Source organism: Eleutherodactylus coqui, chromosome 1, assembly GCF_035609145.1.
Source record: "Eleutherodactylus coqui strain aEleCoq1 chromosome 1, aEleCoq1.hap1, whole genome shotgun sequence".
NCBI classification, from domain to species: Eukaryota; Metazoa; Chordata; class Amphibia; order Anura; family Eleutherodactylidae; genus Eleutherodactylus; species Eleutherodactylus coqui.
The window spans coordinates 508,354,699-508,375,951 of record NC_089837.1 but is presented as its reverse complement, the minus strand read 5'-3'; positions in this window follow the sequence as shown (position 1 = coordinate 508,375,951).

Sequence of the window (21,253 nt, the reverse complement as noted above, 5' to 3'; positions counted from 1 at the left end):
GCTGGTGGAGAAGAGAAGTCTGGGGAAATCCAGCCTTTGTTCATCTTGATGAGTGTTAGCCTGTCGGCACTGTCGGTTGACAAGCGGCTACGCTTATCTGTGATGATTCCCCAAGCCGCACTAAACACCCTCTCCGACAAGACGCTAGCCGCAGGACAAGCAAGCACCTCCAGGGCATACAGCGCTAGTTCAGGCCACGTGTCCAGCTTCGACACCCAGTAGTTGTAGGGGGCAGAGGCGTCACCGAGGATGGTCGTGCGATCCGCTACGTACTCCCTCACCATCCTTTTACAGTGCTCCCGCCGACTCAGCCTTGACTGGGGAGCGGTGACACAGTCTTGGTGGGGAGCCATAAAGCTGGCCAGGCCCTTAAAGACTGTTGCACTGCCTGGGATGTACATGCTGCTCGATCTACGCACATCCTCTGCTACCTTGCCCTCGGTACTGCGCCTTCTGCCACTAGCGCTGTCGGCTGGGAATTTTACCATCAGCTTGTCCGCAAGGGTCCTGTGGTATAGCAACACTCTCGAACCCCTTTCCTCTTCGGGAATCAGAGTGGGCAGGTTCTCCTTATACCGTGGATCGAGCAGTGTGTACACCCAGTAATCCGTCGTGGCCAGAATGTGTGCAACGCGAGGGTCACGAGAAAGGCATCCTAACATGAAGTCAGCCATGTGTGCCAGGGTACCTGTACGCAACACATGGCTGTCTTCACTAGGAAGATCACTTTCAGGATCCTCCTCCTCCTCCTCCTCCTCCTCAGGCCATACACGCTGAAAGGATGACAGGCAATCAGCCGGTGTACCGTCAGCAGCGGGCCAAGCTGTCTCTTCCCCCTCCTCCTCATGCTCCTCCTCCTCCTCCTGTACGCACTGAGAAATAGACAGGAGGGTGCCCTGACTATCCAGCGGCATACTGTCTTCCCCCGCCCCCGTTTCCGAGCGCAAAGCAGCTGCCTTTATGGTTTGCAGGGAATTTCTCAAGATGCATAGCAGAGGAATGGTGACGCTAATGATTGTAGCATCGCCGCTCACCACCTGGGTAGACTCCTCAAAATTACCAAGGACATGGCAGATGTCTGCCAACCAGGCCCACTCTTCTGAAAGGAATTGAGGAGGCTGACTCCCACTGCGCCGCCCATCTTGGAGTTGGTATTCGACTATAGCTCTACGCTGTTCATAGAGCCTGGCCAACATGTGGAGCGTAGAGTTCCACCGTGTGGGCACGTCGCACAGCAGTCGGTGCACTGGCAGCTTAAAGTGATGTTGCAGGGTGCGCAGGGTGGCAGCGTCCGTGTGGGACTTGCGGAAATGTGCGCAGAGGCGGCGCGCCTTTACGAGCAGGTCTGACAAGCGTGGGTAGCTTTTCAGAAAGCGCTGAACCACCAAATTAAAGATGTGGGCCAGGCATGGCACGTGCGTGAGGCTGCCGAGCTGCAGAGCCGCCACCAGGTTACGGCCGTTGTCACACACGACCATGCCCGGTTGGAGGCTCAGCGGCGCAAGCCAGCGGTCGGTCTGCTGTGTCAGACCCTGCAGCAGTTCGTGGGCCGTGTGCCTCTTATCGCCTAAGCTGAGTAGTTTCAGCACGGCCTGCTGACGCTTGCCCACCGCTGTGCTGCCACACCGCGCGACACCGACTGCTGGCGACATGCTGCTGCTAACACATCTTGATTGTGAGACAGAGGAGGAGGAGGAGGAGGAGGAGGGTGCTTTAGTGGAGGAAGCATACACCTCCGCAGATACCACCACCGAGCTGGGGCCCGCAATTCTGGGGGTGGGTAGGACGTGAGCGGTCCCGGGCTCTGACTCTGTCCCAGCCTCCACTAAATTCACCCAATGTGCCGTCAGGGAGATGTAGTGGCCCTGCCCGCCTGTGCTTGTCCACGTGTCCGTTGTTAAGTGGACCGTGGCAGTAACCGCGTTGGTGAGGGCGCGTACAATGTTGCGGGAGACGTGGTCGTGCAGGGCTGGGACGGCACATCGGGAAAAGTAGTGGCGACTGGGAACTGAGTAGCGCGGGGCCGCCGCCTCCATCATACTTTTGAAGGACTCTGTTTCCACAACCCTATACGGCAGCATCTCAAGGCTGATGAATTTTGCTATGCGGACGGTTAACGTTTGAGCGTGCGGGTGCGTGGCGGCGTACTTGCGCTTGCGCTCCAACAGTTGCGCAAGCGACGGCTGGACGGTGCGCTGAACTACACTGCTGGATGGGGCCGAGGACAGCGGAGATGAGGGTGTGGGTGCAGGCCATGAGGCGGTAGTGCCTGTGTCCTGAGAGGGGGGTTGCATCTCAGTGGCAGGTTGGGGCACAGGGGGAGAGGCAGGGGTGCAAACCGGAGGCGCTGAACGGCCTTCGTCCCACCTTGTGGGGTGCTTGGCCATCATATGTCTGCGCATGGTGGTGGTGGTGAGGCTGTTGGTGTTGGCTCCCCGGCTGAGCTTTGCGCGACAAAGGTTGCACACCACTGTTCGTCGGTCGTCAGGCGTCTCTGTGAAAAACTGCCAGACCTTAGAGCACCTCGGCCTCTGCTGGGTGGCATGGCGCGAGGGTGCGCTTTAGGAAACAGTTGGTGGATTATTCGGTCTGGCCCTGCCTCTACCCCTGGCCACCGCACTGCCTCTTGCAACCTGCCCTGCTGATGCCCTTGACTCCCCCTCTGAAGACCTGTCCTCCTGAGTAAGCGTTGCACACCAGGTGGGGTCAGTCACCTCATCGTCCTGCTGCTCTTCCTCCGAATCCTCTGTGCGCTGCTCCCTCGGACTTACTGCCCTTACTACTACCTCACTGCAAGACAACTGTGTCTGATCGTCATCGTCCTCCTCACCCACAGAAAGTTGTTGAGACAGTTGGCGGAAGTCCCCAGCCTCTTCCCCCGGACCCCGGGAACTTTCGAATGGTTGGGCATCAGTGACGATAAACTCCTCTGGTAGGAGAGGAACCGCTGCTGCCCAATCTAAGCAGGGGCCCGAGAACAGTTCCTGGGAGTGTTCCCGCTCCTGAGCAGGTGTCATTGTAGTGGAGTGAGGAGGCTGGGAGGAAGGAGGAGCAGCAGACAGAGGATTCGGATTTGCAGCAGTGGACGGCGCAGAACTGCGTGTTGACGATAGGTTGCTCGAAGCACTTTCTGCCATCCAGGACAGTACCTGCTCACACTGCTCATTTTCTAATAACCATCTCCCGCGTGGACACATTAATTGGGCGATGAATGTGGGGACGCCAGAAACGTGCCTCTCTCCTAATCGCGCAGCAGACGGCTGCGACACACCTGGATCAGGAGCTCGGCCTGTGCCCACACCCTGACTTGGCCCTCCGCGTCCTCGGCCGCGTCCACGTCCTCTAGGCCTACCCCTACCCCTCAGCATGCTGTATTACCAGTGATTTGATTTCACAGGCAGGAAATAAATTGGCGCAAGACTGCAGCCAAATATAATTTTTTCCCTTTTTGCAAACGAAAGGCCCCACTGCCTCTAGTGAATGAATAATCTAAGTTTAATAACTGTGCTGTGTCCCTGCTAATGTGTCACAGAACGTGAGGGTAGCAGAGTTATTAACTCTGGCAGAGCAGGTATTTTTTTTCCCAATTAAGGAAAGCAAATGGCGAAGCCAGCAGTTAACCGTAGCTGGGTGCGTCTGATTTTTAAAGGTTGCACACGCAGCCGACACGTGTCCACCGCCCTTAGGACGGACAGAGGCAGGACAAATAGAATTATTTTCAGTTTTTTTCCACCAAAAGGCAGCACTGCGTATATTCAATGAACATGAGAAGTTTAATAACTGTGCTGTGTCCCTGCTAATGTGTCACAGAACATGAGGGTAGCAGAGTTATTAACTCTGGCAGAGCAGGTATTTTTTTTCCGATTAAGGAAAGCAAATGGCGAAGCCAGCAGTTAACCGTAGCTGGGTGCGTCTGATTTTTAAAGGTTGCACACGCAGCCGACACGTGTCCACCGCCCTTAGGACGGACAGAGGCAGGACAAATAGAATTATTTTCAGTTTTTTTCCACCAAAAGGCAGCACTGCGTATATTCAATGAACATGAGAAGTTTAATAACTGTGCTGTGTCCCTTCTAATGTGTCACAGAACGTGAGGGTAGCAGAGTTATTAACTCTGGCAGAGCAGGTATTTTTTTTCCCAATTAAGGAAAGCAAATGGCGAAGCCAGCAGTAAACCGTAGCTGGGTGCGTCTAATTTTTAAAGGTTGCACACGCAGCCGACACGTGTCCACCGCCCTTAGGACGGACAGAGGCAGGACAAATAGAATTATTTTCAGTTTTTTTCCACCAAAAGGCAGCACTGCGTATATTCAATGAATAATAACTGTGTTGTGGCCCTGCCTACACAATTCTTTCCCTGCAGTATCAATGGAGGGTGCAATGCTCTGCAGAGGCGATTTTGAGAAGAAAAAAAAAATGCAGCACAGCTAACAGCAGCCAGCACAGTACTGCAGACGGTTAAATATGGCCCTAGAAAGGACCGTTGAGGTTCTTGAAGGCTACACTCACTCCTAACACTCTCCCTGCCTATGCAGCACTTCTGTCCCTAATGCCGGGTGCAACGCTCTGCAGAGGCGATTTTGAGAAAAAAAATAATTGCCACTGCTAACAGCAGCCAACACACAGCTATCAGTGGCCCTAATAAGGACCTTTGGGGGGTCTTGAAGCCTACACTAACTACCAATTCTTTCCCTACAGCAGCTCCGGTACAAACAGCACTGTCCCTCATCTAACTCACACGGCATCTGAGGCGAGCCGCGGGAGGGGCCGACTTTTATATTCGGCGGACACCTGATCACCCCAGCCACTCACAGCAGGGGGGTGGTATAGGGCTGGAACAACACAGGGGGGAGTTGTAATGCCTTCCCTGTCTTTCAATTGGCCAGAAAAGCGCGCTAACGTCTCAGGGAAGGAAGTGAAAGTAACCCGAACACCGCATGGTGTTCGTTACGAATAACGAACATCCCGAACACCCTAATATTCGCACGAATATCAAGCTCGGAAGAACACGTTCGCTCATCTCTACTGCCGATCTCTCCATTTTTCCAGAATGAAAGAAATCAAAAATCTCTACTCGGCTCACCCAGGAGACGCCAATTTGAACTGGATCATATTTTCCTCCAGCAGGTTTCGGGGTATTCTGTAGCTTCCAAATTGTATAGAAAAACAGTATGCGCACACTGGCCAAGTTAGACGTAAGGTATCAGTCTCATGTCCAAAATGGCTCTGAACAGAAACGGCCAGAGAGCCTCAATTTATTTAAACACATAATACCTGCCCTTTTATGGGTGTGCAACAGATTACATCAGTAACATATAGGATTCTCATTTGTCAGATCATATAGACTCCCCCCTCCTTCCTGCCTACCTTCTCTCAAGTCCAGTGTATAAGCAAGTCTGTGTCTTATCAACATGTGCTCAGGCTGAAGGAATTTCCTTTGTTCCAGAAGCTGGAGAGTGGGTGAGGGGGCTTCTTAAGTATTGGAATGTGACTTAACTCTTTAAGAGGCTGCTTGTGGAACTTTGTGCAAAGTCAACATTATACCACACACACATCTTTCACCATGCCATTGTCCAGCAATTATTATAATGAAATTATGCAGTCATTAGCCTCTAAGAGTCTAAAGTCACTACAGCTGTGTAATACATCTAGTTTAGTACAAATCGATAGACATTTTACACTAACTAATTATCATGTCTATCACAATGGCATCACTCTTACTACTACTGACACCATATGGGGTTAATTCTCCTACTGCTGGCACAATTTGGCATTACTTTTCATACTGCTGGCACAATTTAGTCAGACTCTTATGACTACATGCAGCATATAGGGGCCACTCTTACTACTGCTGCCACCATATGGGGTCACTTTTACCACTCCCGGCACCATACAGTGTCACTTTTACTACTGCTGGCACCATATGGGGTCACTATTACCTCAACTGACACCATATTGGGTAACTTCTCCTACTGCTGGGCCATATAGGATCACTCTTACTACTGCTAGTACTGCTGGTACCATATGGTATTACCTTTCCTACTGCTGGCACCATATGGGGTTACTATTACTACTGCTGCCACCATATAGAGTCACTTTTACTACTCCGAACACCCTAAGGTGTAACTTTTACTACTGCTTGCACCTTTTTGTGTCATTCTTACTACTGCTGGCACCTTATGGGGACACTTTTACTTCTACTGACACCATATGGGGTAGCTTTTCCTACTGCTGGACCATATGCTTTACTGTTCACACTGCTGGCCCTATTTGGGGTCACTCTTACTACTGCTAGCACCATATGAAGTGACTCTTACTACTGCTGGTACCATATGGGGTCACTTTTACTACTGCTTGCACCTTATGGCATCACTGTTACTACTTCTGACAACATATGCGGTTACTTTTCCTACTGCTGGCACCATGGGACGTTACTTTTCTTACTACAAGCACCATATGGGCTCACTCTTACGACTGTTTGCACCATATGGGTCACTTCTACTACTGCTACCACCATATGGAGTCACATTTACTACTCCGGGCACCCTAAGGGGTCACTTTTACTACTGCTGGCACCTTACGGGGCCACTTTTATTACTGCTTGAAGCTTGTGGTGTCATTTTTACTATTGCTTGCACCATGTGAAGTCACTCTAACTACTGCAAGCACCCTGTGGGGTCACTTTTAATACTGCTTGCACCATGTTGGTTCACTCTTACTACTGCTTGCACCCTCAGTTGTCCATTTTACTACTGCTATCACCATATGGGGTCACTGTCACTAATGCTGGCACTATATGGGGTCACTTTTACTACTTTTTTGCCCTATGGTGTCACTTTTACTACTGCCTGCACCATATTGTGTCACTCTTAATACTGCTGGTATCATAAGATGACTTTTGCTACTGCTTGCAGCATATGGGGTCACTCTTACTACCGCTGGCACCATATGGCGTCACTTTTACTACTCCTGGCAAAATGTGGGGTCACTTTTACTATTGCTGGCATCATATGGGGTCAATCTTATTACTGCAAGTACCCTGTGGGATCACTTTTAATAATGCTAGCACCATGTGGGGGCACTTTTAATAATGCTAGTGCCATGTGGGGTCACTTTTAATACTGCTTGCACCTTTTGGGGGATTACTTTTGCTACTGCCCGCTCCATGTGGGGTCAATCTTACTAATGTAGGCAATATATGGGGTCACTTTTACTACTGCTTCCACCATATGGGGTCACTTCTGCTACTGCTAGCACCATAGAAGGGTAAATTTTAGTACTGCTTGCACTATAGTGGGGCATTTTTACTACCGTTGGCACAATATGGGGGTCACTCTTACTACCACTTGAACCTTGTGGGGTCACTTTTACTACTTCTTGACCATGTGAAGCCAGTCTTAGTATTTCAAGCACCAAATGAGGTCACATTTACTACTGTTTGCATCTTATGGGTTGACGCTTACTACTGCTTGCACCTTGTGGGGTCACTCTTACTAGTGCTAGCAGCATATAGGGTTACTCTTACTACTGCTGCCACCATATGGGGTCACTTTTACTGCTACTGGCACCATATGGGGTCACTCTTACTACTGCCAGCACCATATTGGGTCATTTTTACTACTTCTTGCCCTTGTGGGGTCTCTTACTACTGCTGGCACCATATGTAGTCACTTTTTCTACTGCTGACACCCAGTAGGGTTACTTTTACTATGGCTTGCACTCTGTGGGGGTCAATTTTACTACTGCTTGCACCTTGTGGGGACCGCGGGGATGAAGGAATCCTCTGCCACAGCTGTGTTAGCTGTGGCAGAAGTCCCCGGCATACTAGCCCATTGCTTTCAATCCCATTGAAAGTACTGCTTTCTGCCAAGCCCCGCGGAATGATTATCAGGGAAGGGTTTGAAATATAAGCCCTTCCCCGATAATCTGCCAAAAGTGTGTAAAAATTTTTTTTTAAATTATTACTCACCTCTCCTGTGCTCAGCCGCGTCCTTTCGGCTGGCTCCCCTGCACTGCTATTAAGCTCTTTCAGCAGTCGGGGATTTAAAAATCCCCGCCTCCTGAAAGGGCTGTTCAGATTGGCTGAGCGCTCAGCCAATCACACATAGCCCTTAGCTATTCATTCATATATCTATCTAGCGGGGCTTGGCAGAAAGAAATGCTTTCAGTGGGATCGGCAGCAGTGCCGATCCCATTGAAAGCAATGGGCTAGAATGCCGCGGACTTCTGCCACAGCTGTCACAGCTGTGGCAGAAGTCCGCGGCATTCTCCCTATGCTTTCAGTGGGGCTAGCGCTGCTGTCGCTGGCCCCATTAAAACCACTTGCGATATGCCGGTTCTATACCGGCCTCTTTCTTGCACTTCAATGCGAGAATTTTCTCGTGCTCTCGCAGCGCAAAAAAGAAAATATTGCCAGTGGGTGGGAGCCCTGACTTCTGCTGCCACTGAATAGTGTAATTTTTTTTACTACTGTTTGCACCATGTGAAGTCAATCTTACTACTGCTAGCACCATAGGAGGTCACATTTAGTACTGCTGGCATCATATGGTGTCACTTTTATGACTGCAAGCACCCCGTGGTGTCACTTTTACTACTGCTGCCACCATATAGTGGCCACTTTTTACTACTTTTTTTACTCTATGATTCATTCTTACTACTGCCTGCAGCTTATGGGGTCAATCCTAATACTGCTGGCACCATATAAGATCTCTTTTGCTGCAGCTTGCACCATATGCGGTTACTATTCTTACTGCTGGCACCATATGGGGCCACTTTTACTACTGCTTGCACCATATGGGGTCACTCTTACTACTGCTAGCACTATATGGGGTCACTTTTACTACAGCTTGAATCATACAGGATCATTCTTAATATTATCTATATATATAAAGCTGAAAACCCTCACTGACTCACTCACTGACTGACTGACTGACTGACTCACTGACTGACTCGCCAAAAGTTCTCCAACTTCCCAATATCGTAGAAACATGAAATTTGGTGCAAGCATAGATTATCTCCAAAATAGGAAAATAAATTGGGTCCCAACTCGATTATTCAATTCTAGCGCAAAAGAATTGGCGTCGAAATTTAACGTACATAATCTAAATCACTCACTTCCCAATGTCATAGAAACGGGAAATTTGGCACGAGCATTGATTATGTCATAAATAGGAAAAGCTAATGGGTCCCAACTCGATTATTCAATTCTATGCGCAAAAGAATTGGCGTCAAAATTTTACGTACATAATCTAAATCTCTCACTTCCCAATGTCATAGAAATGTGAAATTTGGCAGGAGCATTGATTATGTCATAAAAAGGAAACGCTAATGGGTCCCAATTCGATTATTCAATTCTATGCGCAAAAGAATTAGCGTCCAAATTTTACGTGCGGAATGTAATTTTCTCACTTTCCGGTGTCATAAAAACGTGAAATTTGGCACGAGCATTGATTATGTCGTAAATAGGAAAAGTTAATGGGTCCCAACTTGATTATTCAGTTTTAGCGCAAAAGAATTGGCGTCGAAATTTTACGTGCGGAATGTAATTTCTTCACTTTCCAGGGTCATAGAAACAGGAAATTTGGCACAAGCATTGATTATGTCATAAATAGTAAAAGCTAATGGGTCCCAACTTCATTATTCAATTCTATGCGCAAAAGAATTGGCGTCCAAATTTTACGTACGGAATCTAATTTTCTCACATTCCGGTGTCATAGAAACGGAAAATTTGGCATGAGCATTGATTATGTCATAAATGGGAAAAGCTAATGGGTCCCAACTCGATTATTCAATTCTATGCGCAAAAGATTTAGCGTCCAAATTTTACGTGCGGAATGTAATTTTCGCACTTTCCGGTGTCATAGAAACGGGAAATTTGGCACGAGCATTGATTATGTCAAAAATACGAAAAGCGAATGGGTCCCAACTCGATTATTAAATTCTAGCGCAAAAGAATTGGCGTCGAAATTTTACGTGCGGAATGCAATTTTCTCACTTTCCGGTGTCATAGAAATGTGAAATTTGGCACGAGCATTGATTATGTCGTAAGTAGGAAAAGCTAATGGGTCCCAACTCGATTATTCAATTCTATGCGCAAAAGAAGTAGCGTCCAAATTTTACGTGCGGAATGTAATTTTCTCACTTTCCGGTGTCATAGAAACGGGAAATTTGGCACGAGCATTGATTATGTCATAAGTAGGAAAAGCTAATGGGTCCCAACTCGATTATTCAATTCTATGCGCAAAAGAAGTAGCGTCCAAATTTTACGTGCGGAATGTAATTTTCTCACTTTCCGGTGTCATAGAAACGGGAAATTTGGCACAAGCATTATGTCATAAATAGGAAACGTTAATAGGTCCCAACTCCATTATTCAATTCTAGCGCAAAAGAATTGGCGTCGAAATTTTACGTGCGGAATGTAATTTTCTCACTTTCTGGTGTCATAGAAACAGGAAATTTAGCACGAGCATTGGTTATGTCATAGCAAGTTGTTATTTGGAAGGCAGCACTGGTCCAGGGGAGATCAGCCAAAAGACAGAAGGTATTGCTGATGTATCATCCTTTATTAGTGAATACAGATCCAGAAGTAAAACAGCATGGCGGATCTGGATCTGCCTTCCAAATAACAACTTGCTTCCAGTTTACTTTGGCTCCTCAGTGTCCGGGACCTGGCAGGCGTGCACGGCGAGTATCTATTATCTTCCTCCACACCTATTTTATGGTGCATATTGCTTTGGTGCTGCTGTTTGGTTACTATTGGTTATGTCATAAGTAGGAAAAGCTAATGGGTCCCAACTCGATTATTCAATTCTATGCGCAAAAGAATTAGCGCCCAAATTTTACGTACCGAATCTAATTTTCTCACTTTCTGGTGTCATAGAAACATGAAATTTGGCACGAGCATTGATTATGTTATAATTAGGAAAAGTTAATAGGTCCCAACTCCATTATTCAATTCTAGCGCAAAAGAATTGGCGTCAAAATTTTACGTGCGGAATGTAATTTCTTTACTTTCCAGTGTCATAGAAACAGGAAATTTGGCACAAGCATTGATTATGTCATAAATAGTAAAAGCTAATGGGTCCCAACTCCATTATTCAATTCTATGCGCAAAAGATATAGCGTCCAAATTTTAAGTGCGGAATGTAATTTTCTCACTTTCCGGTGTCATAGAAACGGGAAATTTGGCACGAGCATTGATTATGTCATAAATAGGAAAAGCTAATAGGTCCCAACCTCATTATTCAATTCTATGCGCAAAAGAATTAGCGTCCAAATTGTACGTATATAATCCAAATTTCTCACTTCCCAATGTCATAGAAACATGAAATTTGGCACAAGCATTGATTGTGTCATAAATATGAAAAGTTAATAGGTCCCAACTCGATTATTCAATTCTAAGCGCAAAAGAATGTGTCCAAATTTTATGTATGTAATCTAATTCTCTCACTTCCTGATGTCATTTTATATGAAGGAAACATTGCATGGTTACCTCCACGTGGCGTTTCATGGGTAACGCAGAGAACTATGCAAAATGGTGAACATATGTTTTTCCTCAGTATCTCTAAAGTAACCACGACTTCATAAGATTTTCCGTGTGAACACCAGATAAACACCAGTACCAAATTAACTCGGGCGAAGCCGGGTATATCAGCTAGTTGATATCATATAGGGTTACTTCTACTGCTGGCATCATATGGGGCCACTCTTCCTACTGCTGGCACCATATGGGGTCTCTTTTTCTGCTGCTTGCAACATATTTTGTCACTCAACTACTGCTGACACCCTGTGTGGTCACTTTTACCACTGCTTGCACCTTGTGGGGTCACTGTTTCTAATGCTGGCATTATATGGGGTCACTCTTAGGCCTTAGTCAGACGGGCGATTTTTCGCGCGATTTGCGGCTCGCATGACGGATGCGCATCCGCAAATCGCGTGACCGGTGCGTGCAAGTCGCCCGCAAATCGCCCGAAAATCTGCTCCTAGCCGCGTTTCATTAGAAACGGGCCGGAGCTGTCCAGCGCATTGCATTCAATGGAGACGGCAATACAGCCGTCTCCATTGAAAGCAATGCGCTGCGGCCAGACCGGGATGAATTGTCGGTAAGGGCTTAAATATATAAGCCCTTCCCTGCAATCCATCCTAAAATGTGTTAAAAAAAAAAAAAATTGTATACTCACCTTCTGCCGGCAGCCGGAGCTCCGCGCGGCCGTCCTGCAGTGGGTGTGAAGGGGGTGTGAGTCAGACCTGCCCCCTGATTGGCTCAGCGCTGAGCCAATCAGAGGCATGCCTCACTCACACCCATTCATGAATTCATGAATGGATGTGAGTCAGACCTGCCCCTGATTGGCTCAGCGCTGAGAGGCAGCAGTCACTCACCCATTCATGAATTCATGAATGGGTGTGTGAGTGTTTTCAGCCTCTGATTGGTCAGGGCTGTGACCAATCAGAGACAGATCATTCAGCAGGCGGGGATTTTAAAGCCCCGCCGGCTAAATAGTGCCAAGAAGCAGTTCAGGAGAACTGACAGCGGCCGCGGCTGGACTCCGGCTGCAGCGGAAAGGTGAGTATACAATTTTTTTTTTATTTTAACACATTTTAGGATGAATTGCAGGGAAGGGTTTATATATTTAACCCCTTCCTGACAATTCACCCCGCGCACGCCGGCAGCCCATTGCTTTCAATGGAGCGGCTGTATTGCCGCTCCATTGAATTCAATGGGCAAACATCGTTCTTCTCTGCCACAGCTGTCACAGCTGTGCCAGAGAAGAATGATTTGTCTTCTATATGTTCTCAATGGGGTCGGCGCTGCTGCCGCCGGCCCCATTGAGCGCATATACAGAAGAGAACAGGAATCGCAGATAGGTGCGATCTGCGATTTTTTGTTCTATAATTTATCGGACGAGCGCATAAAAAGCGCTCATGTGTCCGATACCATTGCAAAGCAATGGTTTTAAAAAAAATCGCCGGACGCATGCGCAAATCGCGGCTAAGAACGCCCGTTTGACTAAGGCCTTACTTTTGCTAGCACTCTGTGGGGTCACTCTTACTACTGCCTGCACCTAATGGAGTCACTCTTACTACAGCCGGCACTACATGGGGTCACTTTTACTACTGCTTGCACCTTGAGTGGTCACTCTTACTAATGTTGGCAATATATGGGGTCACTCTTACTACTGCTGGCACCATAAGTGGTCACTTTTACTACTGCTGGTACCATAAGGGGTCACTTTTACTACTGCTTGCAACATATGCAGTTACTTTTACTACTGCTGGCACCTTGTGGGGTCACTCTTACTACAGCTGGCATTACATGGGGTCACTTTTACTACTGCTGGCACTATATGGGGTCACTTTTACTACTGCTGGCACCATATGGGGTCACTTTTACTAGTGCTTGCCCTTTGTGGCATCTCTCTTACTACTGCTGACACCCAGTAGGGTTACTTTTACTACGGCTTGCACCCCGTGGGGGTCAATTTTACTACTGCTTGCACCTTGTGGGGTCACTCTTACTAGTGCTAGCAGCATATAGGGTTACTCTTACTACTGCTGCCACCATATGGGGTCACTTTTACTGCTACTGGCACCATATGGGGTCACTCTTACTACTGCCAGCACCATATTGGGTCATTTTTACTACTTCTTGCCCTTGTGGGGTATCTTACTACTGCTGGCACCATATGTAGTCACTTTTTCTACTGCTGACACCCAGTAGGGTTACTTTTACTATGGCTTGCACTCTGTGGGGGTCAATTTTACTACTGCTTGCACCTTGTGGGGACCGCGGGGATGAAGGAATCCTCTGCCACAGCTGTCACAGCTGTGGCAGAAGTCCCCGGTATACTAGCCCATTGCTTTCAATCCCATTGAAAGTACTGCTTTCTGCCAAGCCCCGCGGAATGATTATCAGGGAAGGGCTTGAAATATAAGCCCTTCCCCGATAATCTGCCAAAAGTGTGTAAAAATTTTTTTTTTAAATTATTACTCACCTCTCCTGTGCTCAGCCGCGTCCTTTCGGCTGGCTCCCCTGCACTGCTATTAAGCTCTTTCAGCAGTCGGGGATTTAAAAATCCCCGCCTCCTGAAAGGGCTGTTCAGATTGGCTGAGCGCTCAGCCAATCACACATAGCCCTTAGCTATTCATTCATATATCTATCTAGCGGGGCTTGGCAGAAAGCAATGCTTTCAGTGGGATCGGCAGCAGTGCCGATCCCATTGAAAGCAATGGGCTAGAATGCCGCGGACTTCTGCCACAGCTGTCACAGCTGTGGCAGAAGTCCGCGGCATTCTCCCTATGCTTTCAGTGGGGCTAGCGCTGCTGTCGCTGGCCCCATTAAAACCACTTGCGATATGCCGGTTCTATACCGGCCTCTTTCTTGCACTTCAATGCGAGAATTTTCTCGTGCTCTCGCAGCGCAAAAAAGAAAATATTGCCAGTGGGTGGGAGCCCTGACTTCTGCTGCCACTGAATAGTGTAATTTTTTTACTACTGTTTGCACCATGTGAAGTCAATCCTACTACTGCTAGCACCATAGGAGGTCACATTTAGTACTGCTGGCATCATATGGTGTCACTTTTATGACTGCAAGCACCCCGTGGTGGCCACTTTTTACTACTTTTTTTACTCTACGATTCATTCTTACTACTGCCTGCACCTTATGGGGTCACTCCTAATACTGCTGGCACCATATAAATCTCTTGTGCTGCAGCTTGCACCATATGCGGTTACTATTCTTACTGCTGGCACCATATGGGGCCACTTTTACTACTGCTTGCAAAATATGGGGTCACTCTTACTACTGCTAGCACTATATGGGGTCACTTTTACTACTGTTGGCACAACATAGAAGTCATTCTCACTACTGCTTGCATCTTGTGGGGTCACTCTTACTACTGCTGGCACCACATAAAGCCCCCCTTACTACTCCTTGCAACCTGTGGGGTCACTTTTACAACTACTTGCACCTTGTGGGGTCACTGTTTCTAATGCTGGCATCATATGAGTACACACTTACTACTGCAATGGTGTCAGTATTACTACTGTTTGCACCATATAGGGTCACTTTTTCTACTGCTGACACCCTGTGGGGTCACTTTTACTACTGTTTGCACCTTGCGGGGTCTCTCTTACTACTGCTAGCACCATATGGGGTCACTCTTACTACTTCTGGAACCATAAGGGGTCACATTTTCTACTGCTGGCACCGTATGGGGGTCACAAGTTTCAATAGAAAAGCAGCATCAGTGGTGTATATAGATATAGACGTTCCCCCAATTTTACTTCATAATAACAGCATTATTTATTCTGAATCTTTCATGGTCATAACCATTTGGGGGTCAGTTTTAATACTTATACCCTGTGGGGTCACTTTTACTACTGACTGCACCATATGGGGTCACTTTTATTACTGCTTTCACCTTGTGGGGTCACTCTTACTACTGCTAGCATCGTATGGGGTCAATCTTACCACTTCAGGTACTATGTAGGGTTTTTTTTCCTACTGCTAGTGCCATATAAGATCACTTTTGCTACTGCTTGCAGAATATGGGGTTACTCTTCCTACTGCTGGCACCATATGGGGTCACTCCTACTACTGCTTGCAGCTTGTGGGGTAATTCTTACTATTACTGGCACCCTATGGGTTCACTCGCACTAATGCTGGCACAATATGGGGTCCCTTTCGCTATTCCTTTTGCTTTCACGTTTACTGCTGCTTGCACTATATTGTGTCACTGTTATTACTACTGTCACCATATGGGGTCACTTTTAATACTGCTGTCACCATATAGGGTCACCTTTATTATTGCTATAACCCAGTGGGCTCACTTTTACTGCTGCTTGCACCATAAGGCATCATTCTTACTACTGCTGTCACCATATGGGTCACTTTAAATGCTGTTTGCACCTTGTGGGGTAACTTTAAATAATGCTTGCACCATATGGGGTCACTCTTCCTACTCCTGGCACCTTATGGAGTCACTTTTCCTACTGCTTGCACCTTGTGGGGGTCACTCTTACTATTGCTGTCACCATATGGGGTCACGTTTACTACTCCTGGCACCCTGCGGGGTGCATTTTAATACGGCTGGCACTACATAGAGTCACTTTTACTACTGCTGGCACCTTAGGTCATTCTTATATTGCTGGCACCATATCACGGCACTTAACTACTGCTTGCACCTTTTGGGGTCACTCTTACTACTGTGAGCACCATATGAGGTCACTCTTACAAGTGCTGGCGCTATATAGGGTCACTTCTATTATTCCTGGCACACTGTGGGGTGACTTTTACTAATGCTTGCACCATATGGGGTCATGTTTACTACTGCTGGCACCATATGGGTCACTTTATTTGTTGTGTAGACTGGGCTGAGCCACTGGATCAGTAGATCTAGTGCTTCTGAAGCAGTAATGCCGAGATCGTGAGTTGCGGTTCTGAAGGCACATTTCCAGCCTCTGTAATTCTCAGGCTGGTCGTCGAACCTTATCAGTCATGTCTTAGTGAGCTCACGACGTACCATATATCTAGCAAACTCTGACATGTCGGTTTTCTCTGACTTCAGGTGTGAAATTGGTTGAGTGCTGCTGATCACATCGTTTTGGTGTTTTGCATGAGAGACATAGGTACATATGGGGCTGTCAGGGTGTTCAGCCTAGGAGCTTGTTTGAAGTCCATAGGTTTGGGGACATGTGGATATGGAACCATGTAATTGCTAGAGGTTTGGAGAACCGCTGGTATCTTGAATTGTCCATGAATACCCGTATATTGAGCTTGCTGGGGTGCAGAGCCTTGGTGCTCCATATCGGACAGGAGGTTGGTGTGAGGAACAAGCAGAGTTCTGTGCTGACTTTGCATGCCTGGTGCTGTAGAAAAATGTGTAGCCTGACGCTCTGGAGAAGCGTCTGTTTTGTCTGGAATGTTTGCGGCAGATGGGGAATCGAAGCATTGGCTTAGTACATAGTCTCTTGTACACTCGAGAGGTTACATTGCATCCAGTCCGCTGAAGTCAACGCTGTCTCTTTCACTCTGACTCGTGGCTTGTTCTAAAACTCTCAACCATGCTACGGCTGTAGCATGTTCACATTGTTTCTCCAGAGCTTCCATTTCCGCTTCTGCTTTCTTCTGTGAAAAGATGGCCTGTACCTTAGTCGCTTCCGCTTCAGCGCGTGCTTTTACAAGCTGCTCGCTGAGGGTGAAATGCTTTGAAGATCGTGACCTAGATGTATGCTTGGAGCGCCTGGTAGAGTCAGAAATGTGAGATGACATCTCCTGAAGTTGCGCGATTCTCGCTTCTGTCTTAGACTTAATGTCGCGTACTAAGCCATCTCTTTCTACACTGAGATGTTGGAAGCTTTGCAATTCCTCTATGGAATCCTCTGTGTTTAATCTTTTCAAAGTTTTCGTACTCCTGGACTTTTATATAATAATAATAATAATCTTTATTTGTATAGCGCCAACTTATTCCACAGCGCTTTCAGGCATGGATAAATGCAAAACAATACAACAATTACAATATAAGGTACATTGGGTTAGACACAAATGGGTTGAGGGTGGTACAGGAGGTGCAGGGGGTGGGGAACACAGGCAATAGGGGATTTCATGTACAGATCATTTATCAGAAGGCAAACAGGGTGGAACACCATGGGGAGGGGCGAGGGACTAGGTCAGGAGATTTGGTATGCTTCCCTGAAGAGGTGCGTTTTTAAGGCACGTCTGAAATTTCGTGCGTCGGGAATTGTCCGGATGCCTTGGGGTAGAGCGTTCCAGAGGATGGGTGCTGCTCTGGTGAAGTCCTGTAGGCGAGCATGAGAGGTTCGTATTACAGGGGTGTTTAGTCTGAGTGTGTTAGCCGATCGGAGTGAGCGGGCTGGGTGGTGTACTGACAGGAGGGAGGTGATGTATGGTGGCGCAGCACCATGCAGAGCTTTGTGAGTGAGGCAGAGGAGTTTAAATTTAGTTCTGCAGTGGATGGGCAGCCAATGCAGCGACTGGCATAGTGCAGAGGCGTCTGAATAACGACTGGATGGAAAAATGAGTCTAGCTGCTGCATTTAGTATGGATTGGAGCGGAGCGAGTCTAGTGCGGGGGAGGCCAATGAGTAGCGAGTTGCAGTAGTCAAGCCGGGAGTGGATGAGCGCAACCACGAGCGTCTTTAGCGTGTCCGTGGTTAGGAACGGACGTATTTTAGCAATATTTCTGAGGTGCACGTGGCATGTTTGGGCCAGAGATTGGATATGGGGGGTAAAGGAGAGGTCAGAGTCCAGTGTGACCCCAAGGCATCGGGCATGCCGTCGGGGGGTTATGATGGTGCCAGACACTGGAATGGAGATGTTGAGGGGAGGTCGGTTAGAAGGTGGAAAGACAAGGAGGTCAGTTTTAGAGAGGCTTAGTTTGAGAAAAAGGGAGGACATAGTGTTAGAGACAGCGGACAGACAGTCGGTGATATTTTGGAGGAATGGTCCAGAGATCTCACGAGAGGAGGTGTATAGTTGGGTGTCGTCAGCATAGAGATGGTATTGGAGGCCGAATCTGTGGATTGTTTGTCCAATTGGGGCAGTATAGATAGAGAAAAGAAGGGGACCAAGGACCGAGCCCTGGGGTACCCCGACAGCGAGAGGAAGTGGAGCAGAGATAGAACCAGCAAAGGAAACACTGAAAGAGCGGTCAGAGAGGTAGGAGGAGAACCAGGAGAGAGCAGTGTCATTTAGACCAATAGAGCGGAGCATAGTGAGAAGGAGATCATGGTCAACAGTGTCAAATGCAGCAGACAGGTCAAGGAGGATTAGCAGAGAGTAATCACCTCTCGACTTTGCAGTCATCAGGTCATTTGTTACTTTTGTAAGGGCAGTTTCGGTCGAGTGTAGAGAGCGGAAACCAGACTGGAGGGGGTCGAGGAGTGAGTTGTCAGAGAGAAAGCGAGTAAGCCGAGAGTAGACCAGGCGTTCCAGTAATTTGGAGATAAAGGGGAGGTTTGAGACGGGTCGGTAGTTAGCAGCATTAGTCGGGTCCAGAGTTGTTTTTTTAAGCAGAGGGGATATAATGGAGTGTTTGAATGAGGAGGGAAAAGTGCCAGAGGTTAGGGAGAGGTTGCAGATTGTGGTAAGGTGAGTAATGAGAGCTGGGGAAAGGGAGCGGAGGAGGTGAGAGGGGAGAGGGTCGCTGGCGCAGGTGGTAGGGCGGGCAGTGGAAAGGAGCCTGGAGACTTCTTCCTCTGTCGTTGGTTCTAGCGTAGATAGTGAGTAGGTGCTGGGTGCAGTGCTGATGGAGCTGGGATCAGGGCTAACCATGCAGCTTTCAGAGATTTCTTTTCGAATGTGGTCGATTTTTTCTTTGAAATAGGCAGCTAGTTCTCCAGCAGTCAGGTCTGTCGCAGGGGCCTGTTCCTTGGGGCTGAGGAGGGAGTGAAAGGTCTCAAAGAGTTGTTTGGGGTTGTGGGATAGTGAGGAGACAAGGGAGGTGAAATAGACTTGTTTGGCATGGTGAAGGGCTAGGTTATACATTTTAAGCATGAATTTGAAGTGGAGGAAGTCAGCTGGCAGCTTTGACTTTCTCCACAGCAGCTCGGCGCACCTAGAGCACCGCCGGATGAAGCGCGTTTGGGACGTGAGCCAGGGTTGCCGTGGTCTGCGTTTGACAGCTCGCGTCACGGGCGGTGCCACTTCATCCAGGGCATGGCTGAGGGTGGTGTGGTAGTATTCGGCTGCCAGGTTAGGGCAGGGGAGGCGAGAGATGGGCGATAGGGAGGACTGAATAGTTTCAGCAAACTGTTTAGTGCGGACAGACTGGAGGTTCCTAGAGGTGCGATAGATAGGAGGGTCAGGAGAGATGCTAGGGTGCCTGATGGAGAAAGAGAGAAGGTTGTGATCCGAGAGTGGAAGTGGGGAGTTAGTAAAGTGAGAAGCAGAGCAGAGACGGAGGAAAACTAAATCGAGAGTGTTATATTATAATGTTCATACGTTGCACGAAGCTGTTGCAGGGCTCCCTCTAGTGGTGACACATGGAGTAAAGACAGACTCTGCTGAATGTTGGAGACATGACTTAGTAATGTTTCCCACAGTTTTAAAATGTCAGAGGAAAGTTCCTGCTTGAGACTTTAAGGCTGGGTTCACACATGGCGGTTTTGCGGCGGCAAATCCGCCCGCGGCCGCTAATCTCAGGATTAACCAGCCATGTGGACGAGATTTCTCAGAAACCTCGTCCACACGGGACGGCCAATCCGCTGCAGTAAATCCGGCTGAAACCGCGGCTGCGGCCACCGCAGCCGCGGTTTCAAAAGACGCAGCATGTCTATTTACTTTTTTTTTTTTTGTTTATTGACGTCGCGGCCGCGCTCTCCTCTATAGGAGCGCCGGCCACAACGGAAAAGCATGCGGCCGAGCATTTCCGACGGTAATCCGCCCTGTGTGAACCCAGCCTCAAGGTTCTCTCTAACCTTCCAGGTTGGCTTATTAGAGCGCCTGTCTCTCTCACTAGGCTGCAGACTAGGGTCCATGCTAGCTTGTGCCTCAGAGTGTCCTTCAGCCATGATGCAGCACACAGGATGGAGGTAACACTGAGGAGAGTTATAGCTTGGTGGGAGATTATGAGCTGCAGCTGTGGTTGTATGTGGAGCTGCTGGAGGAGTCTTCACAGCAGTGTCTGGCAGGATTTATACATTCTTTTTACTATTCTGACTCAATAACATGGCTGCGAGCGTTTCGGCTGAGGTAACTGCTCTTGTAGTTATGGACCAGTACTCACAGCAGGTATATGTTGTCAGACAACATCCAACTGGACTGCAGAGGCATGTGAGAAGATTCCAGGGTTTATTCAGGTAGAAGTCTTGTAGAATGCACATTCAGCAGTAGGTAAAAGGAATGATGATGAGCCAAGGCACAGAGTAGAGAGTAACACGTGGGTATAGACAGGAAACTCCCTAGCAGGAGGAAAGGGAGGGGTTATACAACACAGGGGGTACAGAGAACCAGAAGGGACAAACTAAAAAGGCAAACACTTGCAGATACAGTACAGGTTATACATGTCATTGAATAGAGTCAGGTAGTGAGACATGACAACCGTACTAAAACTGTAGTCTTGTTGGTGATGAATCAGGACACAGGAATGCCTGCCCACAGAATCTACTGGCTCAGCATGAAGCATCACTTTATGGAGGTGAGGCACTAGCTAACATTATAACAAATGTGACGGTGGTCAGTTACTCTCTGTTAGGCTGCCTGTCCACAGGCGATGATCTGCAGGCGATCTATCACA